This window comes from Alexandromys fortis, unplaced genomic scaffold, assembly GCF_014885135.2.
Source record: "Alexandromys fortis isolate MF-2015 unplaced genomic scaffold, M_Fortis_MF-2015_v1.1 scaffold_76, whole genome shotgun sequence".
NCBI classification, from domain to species: Eukaryota; Metazoa; Chordata; class Mammalia; order Rodentia; family Cricetidae; genus Alexandromys; species Alexandromys fortis.
The window spans coordinates 2568948-2588624 of NW_026067997.1; positions in this window are offsets into that span (position 1 = coordinate 2568948).

Genomic DNA, 19677 nt, shown 5'->3' on the forward strand with positions numbered 1-19677 from the left:
CGGGTTCTTCTTCTGTCTCAGGTTTGGCTGATGCTGCTCTGAGGACCATTGTTATGCCATCTGTTTACTCTCATGCCCTAAAGCCACAGGACAGATCCTCTTCCTTATTTCCCCTTTCAGTCTCTGGGCATCTTGGCAGAGCCTTGGGTTGAGTGGACCCGGTGTGAGTTGATGCTCCTAAACCTCATTACTTTAAACCAAAGAGATACTGGCATTAGTAAAAACCTTTGTCCTTGGTTACACAGTTTTGATTGGGTATTTCTGATTTTCAAGAGTCTCATTTTTAGACTGGGTTCGAGTATAGGCTTTACATTTTTAGGATGGTTGAGGAAAATGACCGCTAGGAGCTCACAGAGAAATCTGAGGTAGCTGTCTGTGGTGGTATACATCTGTAATCACAGCACCTGGCATACTGAGGCAGGAGTATCAAGGGTTCAAGATCGCAGCGAGACCTTGTATCAAAACAAAAGCAAAAATTAAGAACCAACCACAAAGGGAATTCCACACGGCATACACAAAGAGGCATGTTTGCTTGTCCGTACAAGCCTTTATCATTTGTGGGCAACCAGAAGCGGGCTCTAGGTTTGTAGGTTAGTTCTAACTTAAATGAGGAATGTCTTTTAGTTGCATCACCTCTTTATAAAACCTGTATCGTTTGGATTTCTCCTGACCCTCTAAAACCCCATGTTTCCGGAACATTCTCTCTCTCTCTCTCTCTCTCTCTCTCTCTCTCTCTCTCTCTCTCTCTCTCTCCCTCCATTTCCACGGACCCTTTGGCTCTCCTTTCCTATGCAGCATTCTTTCTCGGAGTTCGGAGTGCTCAGAAAGCTCATTAGAGTCCAGCCTCCTCAATTAGGCAGAATAAACATGCATTACTCTGAACGCACCACAGCAGAAACAGACCGAGTTCAGGCAAAGTGTTGGCCCGGCACCTAGGGATTTGACAAGAAGTTTATTTCCTTTCCATCAAATTCAGCTCACATCCTCCTGTATCTTTCTATATAAGTAATTAAACTCTTATCTTCAGTTTTCAAAGGCTCACCGCTTTCTCTTCTGTTCGTATCCATTTCCTCTTCATTCACGGCATACACTTATCTATCATTGTGTGTATACTATTCATTTGTGGGATCATCTGCTGGTAGATTTTCCCATTTCCCTAGCCTCACAATCACAAAATCAGCAATATGAATAGCAGGGGAGCTAAACTGAGAAGCTGAGGTCTTCTGTAACAGAGCAAAATAGAACATATTTTAAGTGTTCAGATTCTCAGACAATTAATATGTATGTGTATTTATACATATATACACACATTATATATATGTATATATACATATACACACATACATACTATAAAACCACCTCACCTCTCCCTGGCAATTGTAACTGTATAAATTCTAACTGTTCTCAGGCACATGGGCTACAGGGAACATTCACCACCTTCTTCTATTCATGCTCAGAGGTCGTGACTAAGATAAATAGATTTCAGAGAAGCCGCGGTGTGGGTGTGCTCCCAGTGGGAGGAATTTCATGTTCTAGTCTCCTCTGCTGAACACCTAGACTGTTAGAGACTTTGCAAAGTTTGTACTTGATTCTTCACGGGAGGATGTGACTCAGGCCAGAGTGTGACAGCTCTCTGACAGGACAGTGTGAAGGCACACAGCCCTGGAGTGAAAAGTTCAAATGCAGGCTAGGCATGCTGGGGAGGAAGAGGCAGCTGAAGGCTTCTCCGGAGCAGCTTTTGCAGAAGTTGTGACTGCTAACCCATATTTCAGAAAGAAACACGCTGGGCTGCCTTCTTCCATGATACCCGTTGTTCCAGCACACACGTGTATACATGCACACACAGCACACTTATATAGACCCCTACTCAATGTGTTGAGAAGTATTTCCTGCTCCTCATCACGATGCTGAACTGTGACACTGTCTTTAGTTCCTTAGCAACCACCTGACATGTCACCCTTGCAAAGCTGTGGTCAGCTGAAAGGAGAGGGAGTGTGTTGGGATGGGGAAAATCCTGATTTAATCACAAATGTGTGTGAAAAGTGGAAGGGCTGGATGAAGGGGCCGGTCAAGTGAGCTGTAGTTGAACACGTGTTTTTGATTAAGGTTCATGTGAGCACAGAAGTCCCCTTTAAGTTCTTTTTTATTGAATAATTTCCCTTTGATCCCTAAGTAACTAAACGAAAAACCAGCACTTGCCATTAACCTGGGACCTGGAGCCCAATGGTAGGATTCCTTTGCTTGATTTGCTTGATTGCTGAGGCAGGGGCATTGCCAGATGAGGGCCTTGCCGCCGCGGTGGAGGACATCCAGCTTTATTTCCCAGTTGGTCTTTCCACCCATCTTTTGGATGGGATGACAATGAACAGCTGAAGCAATTACCCCACATCTAACATGGAGCTTTCTTTTCCTTGTGATTGACTTCAGAGATGATGCTCAGCTAATCAATACTGGGGACATGTGAGGTGTTGGTTACCTCAAGACTCATGTTCCAAAGAGAGGACAGAGACAGACATTTGGGACCTTGGCAATTAAGACCGTCTTTCCTTTCCTTGTCCCATCTGTTAGAAATGAAGTAGAAATGATTTCTTTATATTTGGCTTTGTGGACCATACTAAATTATGGAGCTAGGAGTGTTACTCAAAGCCCCGGATTTGGTCCAAAGTACCAAATCCTAGAACCGGTTCATTGAAATGGAAAGAAAATCAGGGGTGGGGGAAGCACTGAAGAATTATTTTTGAAAGAGAGGAAGAAAAAGAGGGAGGAAAGATGAGAGAGAGAGAGAGAAAGAGAGAGACAGACACAGTGGTTTTACCATGAGAGAGAGAGACAGAGACAGAGAGACTAAGAAAGCAAAGATTAAACAGCTCTGAGCATTAAAACAACAACAATTGAAACAATGAAATTCACTTCGAATTCCCGGTTTCCGTATTTAAATGTCTGATCAGTCATTCAGTTCCAGGGGAGACATGGTGTTTGAAGGCCACTTTGTAACGGTTTCACCCTGGTTCGGATTATTTGAGATCCAGGGGGAGAATGTGCATTCTCTGCGAAAGCAAATAGAAAACATATCTGAGCACAAATCGGAAGAATGATTACCACACTCACGCTCTGTACCCATTACTGGGTCCCCAAGGCTCTCGTTCTGTTTGCTTTGGCACTTTTTCTTTAGCGGGACCATGGTCGGACTCGGTGGGAGAAACAACAACAGCCCACAAAACCCTCAGCAGAGAACAGAGGGCGGCAGAAATGGATGGGTTGAAAGGCTACTGCCAGCTTCCTTGTGGGGAAGCTGCTGGGGGAGGTCCCCTAGGCTCCCATGGAGGTCTTTGCTGTGTGTTTGTCAGGACATGCCTGGCCATCTGCAGGAGGGGGCATCTCTGTTCTCATCTCAATCTCCAGAAGGGTCCCATTCAGGGGATAATGAAAAATGGCATTTCCACAAAGTGGAGAGAAAACGCATTGTTTCTCTAGCGCATTATGCTCCACGCTGCTCGGGAGACAACTCTTCATAGCCTGTACAAAGAATTATCCATCTAACTCAGTGTGCGGTGCGGCAGAAAAGTTGCAATGTGTCTTTAAAAGGGCTGTCTCCACATGGTAAAACCACTGTCTCTCCTGCTCCCACCAACAGAATAGCGGCTGTTTCTAAGCAAAGCCACTCAAGAGCTTAATGATGACCCAGAATAAACACCTGACATTCAGCAGCTCTCAACCTCTCCTGTGTTTAGGCATGAATTGTTCATTTCTATGCCTTTTGTATCCGGCCTGAAGGAAAGACAAATGAAACAAGGAATGATTTACATTATCAATGGAGGCAGAGGGTATGCCTGTGTTTATCTGATCCCCTTTTATTGTGTAACACAGCGGGTGAGATAACACACTGGCCATTCAGTGAGAGCCACCCACCCTCTCCATTTCCATGTTGACTTTAATTCTGAAATAGATTTTAAGAGCACAGCCTATGTAGTAGCACGAGGCTTCTCTGGTTCAGGCGTGTGGGAGAAAGACGGTGTTCTCATTTAGTGTCGGGTTTTGCCTCTCATTTGTGTCTCCACAGAGCCTGCAGGAAGCCATCTGCTGGAGCTTTCCCCCTGACTCACAGCAGAATCGGTACTGCACTTCACGCCGATTGGGGAGGATGCTCAGCTTCAGCTGACCTTGAAGTCTCTGCAATGTGCCAGAAACTTGGAACCAGTTAGCCAGGTGGGAGGAAACATGGTGTGCGTGCAGGGTCGTAGAGACTGGGAAAGCGTGCTTTTTTTCTACCCAAAACCGGTTTTCTCAGTCTAGCCTGGAGGAGGAGGGCTTGTGACACACCCTGTAGGCCCTTTAGCACCACATCTGCACCTGATGCTCCAAGACTAAGTTCAGTAAATTTCCCCCACAGAATGAAAAAGTACCTAATCTCATTCATCAGGAGTTGGTAGTTGGTCTAGCGGGATGGTTGAGATGGGGGAAGGACAGAGTGGAAAAACAAGAAAAGAGATACCTTCATTGAGGGAGCCATTATGGGACTGCAAGAAACCTGGCACGAGAGAAATTCCCAGGAATCCATAAGGATGAGCCCAGCTGAGACCCTAAGCAATAGTGGAGAGGGTGCCTCAACGGGCCTTGCCCTGTAGTCTGATGACTGCCTTAAATGTCATCATAGAGCCTTCATCAGCAACTGATGGAAGCAGATACAGAGACCCACAGTGGAGCACTGGGCTGAACTCCCAAAGTTTAGTCAAAGAGAGAGAGGAGTGATAATATGAAGAAAGGGGTCAAGACCATGATGGGGATACCCACTGAAACAGCTGACCTGAGCTAATAGACCTGACAGGGAAACCAGCATAGGACCAAACTAGGCCCTCTGAATGTGGGTGACAGCTGTATGGCCGGGGCAGTCTTTGGGGCCACTGGCAGTGAGACCAGGATTTATTCCTACTGCTTGTACTGACTTTCTTGAACCCAGTCTCTTTGGAGGGATACCTTGCTCAGCCTAGATATAGTGGGCAGGGCCTTGGTCCTGCTTCAAAGCAACGTGCTAGACTTTAGTGACTTCCCATGGGAAGCCTTATCCTCTCTGAGGAGTGGATGGGAGTGGAGTGGGGGGTAGAAGGGAGAGGGAGCAGGAGGAGGGGAGGGAGTGGAAACTGGGATTAGTATGTAAAATGAGAAAAGATAGTTTTAAAAAAATAAATAATTAAAAAAGTAATATTATAGCCCAGGATGGTTGAAACTCATTCTGTAGCCAAAACTGGCCTCAGATTTACAGTGATCAGTAGATGGAAGTTTTTGTCTTGCCTGCTCCCACAGGGATTCAGTACAAGGAAACACACAGAGGCTTATATTAATTATAAACTGGTTGACCCATTAGCTCAGGCTTATTTTTAACTAGCTCTTACAATTCAACCCATAATTCTTGTCTATGTTTAGTCATGTGGCTTGGTACCTTTTCACAGTAAGGCATTCTCATCTTGACTCCTCTACATCTGCCTGGTGACTGTGTCTCTCTGTCTTTTTGCTCCTCTGCATCTGCCTCACGACTGTGTCTTTCTGCCTTTTTTCTTCCCAGAATTCTTAGTCTGGTTTCTCTGTTTACACTTCCTGCCTAACTACTGGTCAATCAGCATCTTATTAAACTAATACGAGTGACAAATCTTTACAGTGTACAGGAGCATTATCCCACAGCAGTGATTCTCCTGCTTCAGCCTGCTAAGTCCAGGACTAAGGGAAAACACCACTGTGCCTGGCCTATAGACAGCTTTGTGTGACATGGGCACTTTAACATTAGGCTTCTAATAATGAGTGGGAAATGCTCTTCTTTTGTTTGTGTGCCCTTTGCTCTCTGTCATCAGCGTTTTTGGGTTCTAGTGCACAGGACTTCCATTTCCTTGGTTACATTTATTTCTAAGTATTTTGTTTCTTTTGGTGTTACTGTAAGAGGGTAGATTATTGTGGTTTTTTTTTTTCTGGATAGTTAGTATACAGAAATAGAACTGAATTTTGTATGTTGTTTTTATATCCCTCAGCTTCCCTGAAATAATTAACTATTTGTTATCTTAGTAGCATCTTTAGGGGATTCTACACATAAGATTGTATCATTTGGAGAGGCAATTTTAGTTTTTCCATTACTCTGTGGTTGTCCTTTGCTTCTTTCTTCTGACTAACTGCTTTTTGTAAAGCTTCCAGTTTTCGGTGGAATAAAAGCAGTAGAAAGCCTGGGTATGCTGGCTTAGGTCTTCAGCATGGAAGAAAAGCTCTGGTTTGTCACCGGTGACTAGGATGTTAGTTATGAGTTTCCATATTTGGCCTTTGTTGTAAGAGGTAAATTTCTTTTATATCTACCATTAGACACAAAATGGTGTTGAATTTTTGTCAATTGCCTTTTGACATCTACTGAAATGGTAGTGTGATTTCGTCCTTGATTCTGTTAACATATTTCTCATGTTGCTTTATCTTTGTTGACTCATCCTTGCACCCAAAAGGTGAGTCCCACTTGGTCATGGTGTATGATACTTGGGCTTCTACATGGAAAATGAGGACTATCATATTATATTCTCCTCACCCCCCACAAAAACCAATGCACATCAGATTAAAATTCTTAAATGCAAGACCCGAAAGGATAAAATTTTTGAAAGAAAAGAGAGAAAAGTTATAACATTAGTTACAACAATGGAACAAGCAACGAAAACAAATACAGACATGTATGATTACATCATACTAAAGGCCTTCTGTATAATAAGAGAGCAAAAGGACAACCTACAGAGTGGGAGAAAATATTTTCTACCTGCCTATATGATAAGAAACCCCTACAACCCAGCAGCTAAACAAACATAAGCAACAATCAAATAGCTTATTTTAAAAATGCTCAATGAGCTAGAGTAGACATTTCTCAAAATAAGACACACAAATGACCCCTAGCTATGAAAAGATACTCAAGATTATAACCATTATGAAAATGCAATTCAAAACCACCATGAGCCGGGCGATGGTGGCGCACGCCTTAAATCCCAGCACTCGGGAGGCAGAGGCAGGCGGATCTCTGTGAGTTCGAGACCAGCCTGGTTTACAGAGCGAGTTCCAGGACAGGCTCCAAAGTCACAGAGAAACCCTGTCTCGAAAAAAAAAAAAAAAAAAAAGCACCATGAAATCAATACACACAAACAAGAAAATAGACTCAGTGGGTTGTATTTATATATTTGTACATACATATATAGGTGTATATGATGATAACAATCAAAGCAAAAGGGGCTGTCAACTTGAGAGGGGACATGGGAGGGCCTGAGGGAGGAAAGGGAGGGAAGAAACTGATTTAATTCTACTTCCATTAAAAATATATTTTAGAAAGGCATCAGAAGACATGTAATTGCTATTTAACACTTTATTTCCACAATATTTCTGTTGATATACAAATAAAAGATTTTTAAAAAGATATATTTTAAAGGCCCACAATGAGATAACACTTCACATCTGTTGAGATAGTGTTTACCACACAGAAGGTAACTCACATTGGAGAGAATACGGAGAAATGGTTATAAAATAGGGTGTCCGCTATGGAAAGCAATGTAGAGATTTTCAAAACTTAAACATAGAATTAGCCTATGTTAGCAATTCCAGTTCTGGATCTTCAAAACAATTGAAACCAGAACTTAAAGCTATACTGCAGCACATTCCCAGTGACCGAGGAACAGAAACAACCCAAATGTCCTTTAGATGGCTAAATGTGGCACACACACACACACACACACACACACACACACACACACACAGAGAGAGGCACATAATGGAGTATTACTTATCCCCGAAAAAGAAGAAAGTTCTACTTATTCCCAGAAAGGGGGAAAATTCTGCCATGCCGATACCATATCTGAACCTGGAGGACATCATACTGAGCAACACAGTCAATCCCAGAAAACCAAATCCTGTATGATTCCACTTATAGGAACATTCTTTTCTAATTTAACTTTATTTATTGATTCTTTGTGGATTTCACACCACGCATCTTGATTCCACTCATCTCCCTGTCCCTTCACATCCCATTGCTCTGCCCTTGCAATGCCTCCTGCCCATAAAAAAAAAAAATTAAAAAAGAGAAAAATGTCATCGTGGAAGCCGTAGTGTGGCACAGAGAATCACACATTTTACCCTTTAGTCCATACATCTTTAGTCTCAGGTGTTCTTTGCAAAGGGCCCTTGGTCCGGTTTGATGTCTCTGGTTTCTACACTGTCAATAGTGTAGACGTCCCTCCCTGGGACTTCTCTTGGACATCCTGCTGGCCTGTGTCATAGAGATCCCACAGCTTTGGGTCTGCAGGACTGGCCCCTTCTCAGACCTCAGCAGATCCTAGGTGAGGTGGATGCTGGGAGGGGGCCATCTCATAGCCCTGGCTCTGAGCCTGGGTGGTTGATGGGTTGCTCATCCTGCCAACTCTTCCTCATCGTCACCCGCAGGGTGAGCTCTCCAGCACTGCCCCTGACTAGCTCACCCTATGCAGTAAGCAGCAAGGGGTGGCCAGTTCTCCTGCTCTCAGACCCGTGGGGCTGGCTCACACCCATCTACACCACCGGGACTGCAGCTGGTGAGAGGCAAGGCTGGCTCTCTTGTTCTCATGACCTCAGGGCCAGCTCTCCAACCCGCCACAGGCAGGAAGGGGTTGGGGGTGAGGGGCAGGGGTCTCTTTCCCTCACCCATGCCGCCATATGATAGATAAGCGGCTAGGCCAGATCTTCCATGCTCACGATCTGGGGGTGCCTGCTCATCTGTGTCCCCCCACTCTCCCACCCCTCCCATCTTCATGTCAAAGGGGGCAGCTCTGTGGTGCTGTCTAGGTGGGGTGCAGGACCCACTCTCCCAAATGCTGCAGTTGGTGGGGGTGGCGTGGGGCTGGCTCAGTTCTCCCAACCTGCTGCAGGTGCCCAATGGTGGGGAAGGGGAGGGCATTTTCTCTTGCCCACGCCTCCATGTGGCAGACAAGGGAAGTGGGACTAGACCAGCTAGCTAGTGCCCCTGCTAAAAGGGTCAGCTCTCACCTGTTCTCTAGAGTGCTGCAGCCAGTAAGGGGAAGGGCCAGTTCTCTCTAGTGCTGCAGTCAGTGAGGGGCTGCTTCAATTCGGTGAAGCCGCCCAGCAAACCCTTGTTTTCCCCCTTGCCACCCAGGATGGAGAACCCCAGGATGCGGGTCTTCTGTTGGTCATGTCCTGTTTTCTGCTTCCTGCCCAGGGCAGAGAACCCAAGAACTTTTTAAATTAAATTATAAAAAAAAAAATATAGTTGATTGTCCACATTTTAAAAACTGGCTTAAACAGAAGGAAAATGTCAACAAAACTAAACGCTGGCAGAGACGTAGAACAAAGGGAACTCTTATCCATTGCAGGTGGGGATGCAGCCATAGAACAGCTACTCTGGAAAAGCCTGGCAGTCACTGATGAAGTGAAACATTTACGATCACATAATTCAATAATGCCAGTCACCAGATTATATTTCAGAGAAATGAAAATTGATGCTGTTTACAGAAGCCTCTACACAAATATTTTTAGTGGCTCACTTCATAATTGCTCAGACCTAGAAACAACCCAGGTGTCCTTCAATGGATGAATGAATTAACAAACTGTGGAACATTCATTCAGTGGAATATTTACTCAGTGATTAAAAGCAACAATTTGGATGAATCTCAGAGGCATTGGAAATGCATCCCCAGTGAAAGAATCCTGTCTCAAAGGATTCTGTAGCTATGTGATTGGATTTATGTTGATGTCTCATGAAGATAAAGTTGGAGTAACTGCGAGGAGGTCCCACCGATGTCACATGGGGGTATTAGCCAATGGAGCTGACCTGCATCCTGATTGTTGTGGAGGCTATGGGCATTTATATGAACTCTGAAATTCATAGGTATGTGATTGTAGATACATGGGTAGATTTAAGTGCGTGATGATTGAGAAGTAGGGACTGGAGACATGGCTTAGCGGCTAAGGGTCATTTACTACTCTTCCAGAAGGCCTGAGTTTGGATCCCTGAACCTGCAACATGCAGCTCACAGCCATCGGTAACTCCAGCTCCAGGAGCTCTAAGGCCCTCTTCTAGCCTCCCAGGCAGCTGCATGCGTGTGCACCTACTCATACACAGACATATAAGTAAATTAAAATAAACATTAAAAAATAAAGAAGTCATTTGAAAGCTGGACATGGGGACGCTGGGGCCTTTAATCCCAGCACTTAGAAGGCAGAGGCAGGCCGATGCCTGTGAGTTCAAGGCAAGCCTGGTCTACAAAGAGTTCCAGGACAGCCAGAGCTGTAACAGTGAGACCCTGTCTTGAAACAAACAACAAACAAACAAACAAACAATACGTTTTGAAAAGAAGTCGTCTAAGGAGAATGGCTGTGATGTTGTTGTTCCTCAGGGAGGCCCAAGGCTTCTCTTTCTTTGCCCCCAGAGCTGCATGGATTCCCTCCACCTGTGTTCCTTCTCTCAGGGCTGAGCTAAGGCATTCCTCCATGCTTCTCCATCAAGACAGCTGTCCAGAGTAAAACTCACTAAAGCAAGTGTCATGCCATGGCTCCATATGCAACCCCACCAAATCTACCTGGCGCAGCTAGAAGAAACTCCAAGATGCTTGCCTCTGGCCTCCAGCAGCCTATAGTCTGGCCCCTATTCACTTCCTCTTTCCCGGTCGGTCCCCCACCTATTCCTTCCTCCCTCTCACACCGTGTTCCACCCCTTCTTTTCTGGAAGTATGTTTTGCTTAGCACTACTTCAGCGTGATTTTCTCTGCCAGGAGATGACCTCTTGCACGAATCTGTCTGGTTGCTATTTCTAACCATTTAAGGCCTCACTGAGGTCACTCCTCATAAAGAGTGCTCTGCACGACCCCTCCAGAGTCCTGTTCTTGCACAGTCTCCTCTCTCTCCGCACTGAAGAGTTCTCTCTGCGCAGTCTCTTCTCTCTCGGCACGGAGCCGGAGCCATCCTGTATGACGAGGCTTTGCTGCAGACGCTGGCTTTCCTAGTGCAGCATGAAATCCTAGCTCTTCACTGTGACCTACACTGTGACCTCATTTTCAGGCATCACGCACTCCACTCTCACGAGGTAAGCTCACCTGACTGCCTAACCCCTGATGACTCCCCCTGCAGCTACCCTGCCTGTGTTCCGCAACATGCCAAGCGTGTTTCCACCCTGACACTTTCCACTTGCCATACCTGTTTCTTGGAAGCTGTTCTTCCATATAGCTTCCTGCTGTGCTTTCTGCTCAAATGCCACTTATTCAGACATGTTCCTGTCTATAAAACACCAGGCTCTTTCTCACTACGTATTTCCTTTTTTCCCCTACATCATTTGTAATAATGTGACTTGTGTATCTCTGTTTATTTGTTATGGGTCACCTAGCTCTTCTTCCCAGGCTGGCAGCCACAAGAACAAGGTCTTTGTTTTACCCATCACTGTCTCTTTCTGTGCTCCTCAACTTCCCTCCAACTGATGTGAGCTTGGCAAGGGGTGGGTGCCGGGAGGCACTGTGGGTATCAGCAGCTTTGCAGGCTATCTGCAGCATGTTTGTTGGCCTTCCTCTGCCCTCTTTGCCTGGGTACAAGCTTCCTATGGTCCAGCACCCAGAATATAGTGGGCTCCCAGGAATAGCTGTAGGATGGACAGATAAAATGAATGAAACATTAGAGGCCTTGGGATAGTTCAAGGGGCTCTTCCATCTTCAACTTGGGCTTTCTGAGTTTCATAGCCCAAAAGTAGAATAATGGCGTTCATTGTTCACAGCAGGGAACCTCTACTGGAATCTATTTAAATTTCATTTAAAATTCCCACTCAGTTAAAAACACAGCACTTGATGGCTTCTCTCCTATGCTAAGAGCCACAATGCATTTTCACAAGGCCTCTACTGTTTCCTCTGTCCACTCTACTAGCTTTTGGTCCCGCCTAAGAGTTCTTCCTTCAGTTCCTCCTGCATATTGCTCCCTGTTTGCCCATGGTATCTACGCCAAGGGCTTTGTCCATTTGTATGATTCTCCGGGTCCAAACAATGTTGGTGATGCTTTCTTGCCCTTGCCATCTCCCATTAAACCTTGCTTCCCGAAGAGACACCTCTATGACATTCAGAGAAGGCCAAGTCCTATATCAGACTTTCAAGCCACTGCACACCTCCCCTGAGTGCCACAGACAGACAGTTGTGACTTGGCATGTATGCTGGATGATTCTGATTTCCAACTTGATTGGCTTGAGAGATTCCTTCAAGAATAGCAGTGCATGTTTCTGGGTGCATCTACTAGGGTAATTCCAGAGACAATCGACACGTAGAACAGGACGGCAATGGAGGGGAAGTCCCATGCTGGAGGGGAGCAGCATCATCCAATAGGCTGGGGCTGGGTGGAAGAAAGCAGAAACACGAACATCCAGCTCTCACTTTTTCAGCCTTTCAATGCAGACTCATCTGAACATCTCTGCAGGGAGCTTCAGGCCCTCAGGTCTAAGACTGAGACTGCGTCACTGGTTCCCATGTTCTGAAGCTTCCAGTTTCTTGGACTGAGGAGCTTCTGGGTTCTTGGATTCTCCAACTTGCAGGCAGCTGTTGTTGGATGATTCTCTCTCCTGTCATGCTAATAACTGTAATATACACACACACATACACACACACACACACACATACCTAAAGCACTCTGACTAGAAAGCATGTACTTCATTTACTATTTCCTCAGTGCTTCTGAGAGAGAAAAAACAAACAAACAAACAAAAAAACTACAGTTCCCCATTGTCCATCATCAGATCCTCTAAAATCTGTTAGGGCATGGCATGCAACAGGCTTTCAATAAATATTTATCAAATGGGGATGTTCATTCATGGCACAAATGCTGCTCTTTTTTCCTGTATAGTTTCGGTTTCAGGATGAAGTGGTGAAGGTGACTGTTTAAAAAAGCCCCACAGTAACATATTAAGGCCTAGCTCCTTCATAGAGAGTCCAAAAGCTTTTGGTAGTCTAGAGAAAGTGGGAAATAGGATGGGAGTTTGGAGGGGCAGAGGAGATGTACCCTGAACTGCTGAACCCCACCTTTGGACTTTAGGGCCACCCTGACTGTCAGCAGTGTCACAGGATCAATCTACTACCCAATAGTACAGCTGTTGATCAATTTGTTAAATTTTTCAACAACAGTGTGTGAAATTCTCTTTCTGCCTTTTCGCTAAGACACCAAGCGTGGGAGTAAGAACAGAGCAGCAAGATCAGTTCAAGATCGGGTAACTTTGGAGCTGCAGGCTGAGTCCTGCTGTGAGCTTCTTGACTTTGCGGTGCATAGGACCTGAGTTTCCGAGGTCAAGGTAGGTTCCCAGTTGGTGAGCTCATGAGCTCTTGGGAAAGGAGAACGCACCAGTCAGGTGACCTTAGGCATGCTGGCTGGCTTCCTGCCCGAGCTGCTCTGCTCGGACCTTTAGTGGCGGCCCCTTACTTGAGCTTTGCAGGAGATGTTATTTCAGCACGTGCCAGCCCTGCTGCTCCCTGGCATCACATGGCACAGATTTGAAGGCCCAGATGCCTCAGCTCCTCACGACACCAATTACATTTGACTCTCGAGGGCGGGCCTAGCACTGGGATTTTAAAAAGCTCCCGTGTAAGGGCAGCCAGAGTTGACACCATAAGACATATTAGTGCCAGGGATCGATTTTATTTTTCTTTCTCCCTCGCTTCTTTTCCAGTTCACAGATAGACTCGAGGATGGAGCATGAGTTGGGTAGACCTCTATGAGAGTCACCAGGGAGCCTACGCTGATTCTCTGTATTTCAATCGTGCCCCTTTAGTATAGGCTAGATTTGAACTCAGCTCAGCTTAATCATCTAGAGGGAAACGGCCAATAGGTAGAAGAAAGGAGGCGAGAAGAAAAACCCTGCACAATCCAAAAGCTTGTGTGATGCGCCCATCGTTACCCACAGCCTTTGCCGTCTCAGTCTCCGGGCGCCTCATTTTCTCACTCTCTCACCCATCAGGGAAGATGGAGGGGTTGCTGACCCACTGGCCTTCTGTGCCTTCCTCACGGAACCTCCTTTCGCAGCGTCTAGAACGGCTTCCTTCTTTTCGTCATCTGCTGACGAGGATGGCCTCGGCTGAACTGGTAGCTGGCATCACAGCCGCTGGCTCTCCCAGTTGAGAAAATCTTCCTCTCACAGTGGAGTCGGTCAGAACAGCATCCTTCACAGTGCGGCCATGGAAGCTGCACACCTGGGCGGTTATTACATCCATTATGACCCTGCGGGCTCCAGCACGAGGGGCCAAGTTTGTATTGGATGCCCCGGCTCTGGGGTGGGCTGCTCTGGCAGATTAAAACAAGCCTTCCACACCACCGGGGCTATTGGCATTTCTTTAGTGAAGTCTAAATTTCCAGACCAATCAGTCTCTGCCCCCTTCGTTTATTCCCTGGCATTAGAGGGGCTGCCAGGGAGGGACTCCGTTCCATGCCCCTGGTTCCCCTTCCCCCAGAGGGCCGGCAGCCCTTTTGTTGGTTTGGCTCTCCACTTAGATCATGGAAGTCACTTCAGATCCAACTGGGCACCGCTCTGCATTTCATTTGTGTCTTGGCAAGGTTACCGTATTATTACTTAACTCTGCTGCTGCTACTCAATAAGTGGGAGCTGATTGGAATAACCACAGGAGTTGCTGGATTCCCCTAATTTTAGCACGGAGTTAAAGCTCACTCCCACAGTTGGAAGTTAAAATAGGCTGCCAGCCCACAGAAATGCCCACCCACCACACCTAATTGTCACCCCGCTGATGCCTGTCATGGAAGGCAATGGGGAAGTCAAAAAAAAAAAAAAAAAAAGAACATTCTTAGAAACAGGGTTCCTCTTGGAGGACACCTGAGGTCCTTGTGGTCTGGCCCAGTGACTCTGAGACTCTCAGATGGTGAAAATTTGCACAATGGTTCAGCTGCTTTGCTCAATCCCTGTTTAACAGGCAGTCTGAGGAGAGAGCTCCTGCAGAGAACAGAAACTTCTGTTTAGGGCTGTCTCTCAGATGAGTCATTCCTTCAGTCCAGATGTGGACGGGACAATGACCCTGAACAAGCTAGGTAATTAGGAGAGCAGAAAAAACGATACTTAATCCAAACAAACTTCCTTTTCTTGGTGTCAGAGCAATCAACCGCAGTCCAAATGGCTACATCTTCTTAAAGACAAAGAAATAGAGATGGTAGTTTCTTGTCCAAGGCTCCCTTCAAAGCTCCAAGGACTCTTTGCTGTTTCTTCATATTGAAGGCCATGTGTCATTGGCAGTGACCTGAGGGGTTACTTTCTCAAACAGTGCCCACTGTTCCATATTGCTCTTCAGGAATTTTCACCAACATTAAGTTGTGGGATACCCATGACTTCCCAGGGAAGCACCGATTTTCCAGCTGTCAAGGGCAATGGGGGCAGTCCTTGGAGGAAGAGAAAATGCTTTACCCACTAAGCATTTCTTAAAGGGTCCCTAGGAAATGACCAGAGTTTAATCAAGTCTGCCTGGCAGTGGTCACCCACTCCTCCCCTCTCATCATCACAGCCTTCTTCAAGATGCTGTGGCCTCTGTAAGACCTTGTGGCAGGACTAGAAAAAAACCTCCTTGCACCCGTGTGGGCTCTTGGTGTCACATTAATCATCTTCAATGACATCTTGCACCATGCTACTCTTGCTCCCAGATATCCAGTGACTTTCTAGGACCCACAGGGTGAGCATAGCCTCGGTCCTGATGCTTTTCTTCATTGGAGTAACTATTCTCTAACCCCCAGACCCAGCGTTTGCCACTGTTCTCCTGTGAACATCCCTTTGCGGTTAGACTCTGTCACCTCCATCTACCTGTTCAGACTTATTGCCTCACCTTTGACAACTTGTATTCTGCAAATGTCATGCCTTCCATCCTCTTGTCCATCCAGTCGTATAACCTAAAACTCAGCTTACATCTCTGTTCCTATATGTAGCCATTGCTAGTCTTCCCCAAAGTATTACGATTTCCCTAATTTTGAATTTTTATAACTAGTTTTACCACAGTTTTGTTGGCACCTATTTTTTTTCAGTTGAACCCCTTTGAGGATCCTATTTTTTTTGTATGTGTGTGATTATTTGTTAGTTGATTATATTTTTAGGAGCTGGAATTTCAAACATGTGGGATGTGTAGACAAATACAAATCCAAGAAAGCCCAAGAGTGACATGGATAATTGGGCCTGAAGAATCGGGTTAACTGATTGTTCTTAAAAATCTACCAGAACCTACTGTTTCAGGAATTTCTGTGTGATAAAAGGCCACAACTATGTGCTGAGAACACTTGCTCATGGAGTTGCGCTTCTTTGAACCCATCACAGTACCAATGAGACTTAGGCTGGTTCATTTTTTTTTTTTCTGGAGCTGTAAGCCCATGACCAGGCTTATTCACACATTCACTGAAACAGGCCAAGCTCAGAACCAAATGATGAAAATGAAAATGAATCAGGGACTCCCAAGGGTCTCACATATGGCAGTTTTGAATCTATTTTTTCTTCACTATCATAATTGTTTTTCCTATTCATTTTCTTTGGTTGAATACATAACTGGAAAAAAATGAGGTAGTGGTGCTGATAGAAATGAATAAGTGCATGGAAACAGTGAAACATCTACAGGGACAAAATTAGGCAGGGAAGAAACAAGAGCAATCTCGGTATCTCTCTGCAAGGCCCCCCACTCGTGCCCTGGCCAGCACCACTGATCAGGCTTGTCCTGCTAGGCAGCAGGTGCCTGCTTGCCTCGGACAGAAAGCAAGCGCTGTAATGGGAAAGCCAGCTGCATCTGGCCCTGAGACGTCATGCATGCCCTGCTTCCCCTTTCTGTCTTCACTGAAGAGGGAGAAATGATCGAGTAGCTAAAAAGAGTCCAAGAGGAGGCTCTGTGCATTTTTCTTCATTCATGGGGATTTAAAGTCAAACTCCATCTTGACATTTTAAAGCAGGGTTATGTCCCCTTGATTGAATTGTGTGTGTGTGTGTGTGTGTGTGTGTGTGTGTGTGTAAAACCTGAATTGCAACAGAAATAACCAACCTGATAGAATATCATGCCCTGGAACATTCTTTTCCTTGTAGAGTACAGCCACTGTAGCACACTGGAGCTGCTGCTTCTTTTCACACTAGTTAACAGATAGCATTAAGCGTGATTCAAGTCAGAGTTTGGCATCACGTCTGGTGCCTTTCATTAAGAACTGAAAACACTCTTAAGACTCTTGCTCCAGGAAGCTCTTCTGACATGTTAATAGTATTGCTTTAGCAATAGCAGAGAAAAAAAATCCATGAACTCAGACTCATAGAAGGTGAATCAAGAATTCATCCAAAATGGAGCGCCTCCTGGGTGATGGGGTGGTTTTCATTTGGGATGTCAGCGTGGCATTCTGTGCTTGACATAAAAGTTCCCCTTAAAAAAAAAAAACCTAAACGACGGCTCATCTTTTTTAAAATCAAGCAGAGTTATCTAAAGTGCTCTTTCTAGAAGACTATCAAGAAAGGAAGAGAGAGCCGTCATTATGACTAGTCAGCTCCAGGAGTTGGGGTAACCATCCTTCGAGGACTCATGTCTCTTGAGCATTGGCCACTGTCCTTTAGACGGGATGGGGAGATGTAATGTATAGCTAGCTGGTGGTTTACTCTGCTCTGGTTTTCTCACTTACAAAGTTTGGTTCTTCCAAAGAGAAATACTTATATAAACATCTCAAAGGAAGACTCCACCTCCTCGCGTTGGACACTTGTGGAAGAGTCAGGAATTTCTAATAAAGATATGCCCTACCTTTGCCATTTATAAAGAACTCATGGGGTTTCACTTGAGCCTCACAGCTTTGGTGGGAAGCAGAGATGACCATTTATTAAGAGGGGTGACCCTGCTCTAGAAGCATATGGATGACATCATCCTGAGTCCCTTATGCCACATTTTCAAGTCCTTCATATTGTGTAATGATGTTAAATGAAGAAGTGTTTTGAACAAGAAGTTGGAGCCTATGTAAATGTTCCTTAGTAGAGGAGTAGTGCAGGCCCTGCTGGAGAGCAATGCAGTCATTAAAAAATCCCCCTTTAGAGTTGCTAGAGATTAGTTCATTGATTTAGAAATATATTTATCAATGAAGAATATTATTCTCAATATATTTAAGGCTACAAACAATAGGAGACACTGGCGTTGGAGAAATGGCTCAGCGATTAAGAGTGCTTGTTGAGCAAGCATGAGAACTGGAAGTCAGAACCCAGCACCCTTGTGAAAGCCAGGTGTGCTCCTAAGCATGTCGGCAACCCCAGCATAGATGTGAGGAGACAGGTAGACCACAGGGACTTGCTGGCTGCCAGTCTAGCAAAAATAGAAAAACAAAAAAACAAACAAAAACAAAAAAGCAAAAAACATGTGGGGTTCAGGAAAAGACTGCCTTAGAGGAACAAGGCAGAGAGTAATGGAGAGAATTCTCAATACCCTCCTCTGGGTTCTATGTATGTATAGGTATATGTACACAAACATATGTATATCCATCCTCTCCTACAAACACACACACACTAAAAGAAACAACAGGGAATGCAATGTGATCCCTTTATAATAAGGAGCTATCACATGGTCAAATAGTATGTATTGATCCCTACTGATCTTAAAGTCAGTAAATGTTGATACTATATTACTCAGCATTTTCAAGCACATTACTTTTGTCATGATAATTAGTGGGGAAAATGCAGATCTGCATCTGGGCCTCATGGGTAAAGGGACTCCCCCATGCATAGACATCAGCCAAGGCCCTGGCAGGGATCTGAATTGTCCAGATGGTGGAAATGAAATGTGTGAATTGAGACAAGGCACATATCCTTGCTCCGTGGCACAGGGCTGTAATATCAACTATTCAGGAGGCTGAAGGAGAAGGATTACAAGTTCAGAAATTTGCTACAGAGTGAGTTCAAGGCCAGCCTGAGCAACTTAATGAGATCTGGTAAGTGATTGATTCCTGAATACAATACACTCAGGCTCTGGGTTCACTCTCGAGGACAGTGAAAAAACACGGGTGTCATGCTATGAGAAGGGACAGGGAGCCAAAAGAGGGGTTAAGGCACCCAGATGCTAGACATAGTCCCCAGACTAAGGGGACAAACCTAGAAAACACAGTTCCAGCACTAGAGGGACTTTTGAGCAACCCAGATGGCTTCCTCAGCAATGAAGGGTCATAGCCATGGTCAAACACCAGTAAAGCAGGAAGAAATACCTTGACCTTTCCCCCTTATCTTCTCATTTCCTGCTGGTGCTTCCTGTCGGCCCGCACTTTTTTGGAAGCCAGCTGGCAAGGCAATGTGGGTGAACAGTCAAAGTCAGGGATGGAGAATGATAGGACTTGGGCCGGATAGGAGGCTGAGCAGCCAACGAGGGGAGCAGAACACTGGGTCATTCCCTGGAGAGAAAGGGGGTGTCTATCCATCAGGAAACTGAAACAAGAAGGAAGCACCTGTCAGAGGGACCTGAGCTGAGTGATGAGGCTTTCCTGCTGCACTCTGAGTCCAGAGCCTGGAGATCACAGCTCTCCTGGTCTTTGGACTGAGCACACAACTTCTTTGTGAAATTTTATAGGAGGCAAAACTGTGTACCTTTGGGCACCAATAACATCATCCCCACTGTTCATGAGGAAGAGGGGGAAAGAGATTCAACCCCACCTCCCTTGCCATTTCCCCGCTGTTTCCTCTGTACCCCAAGTCCT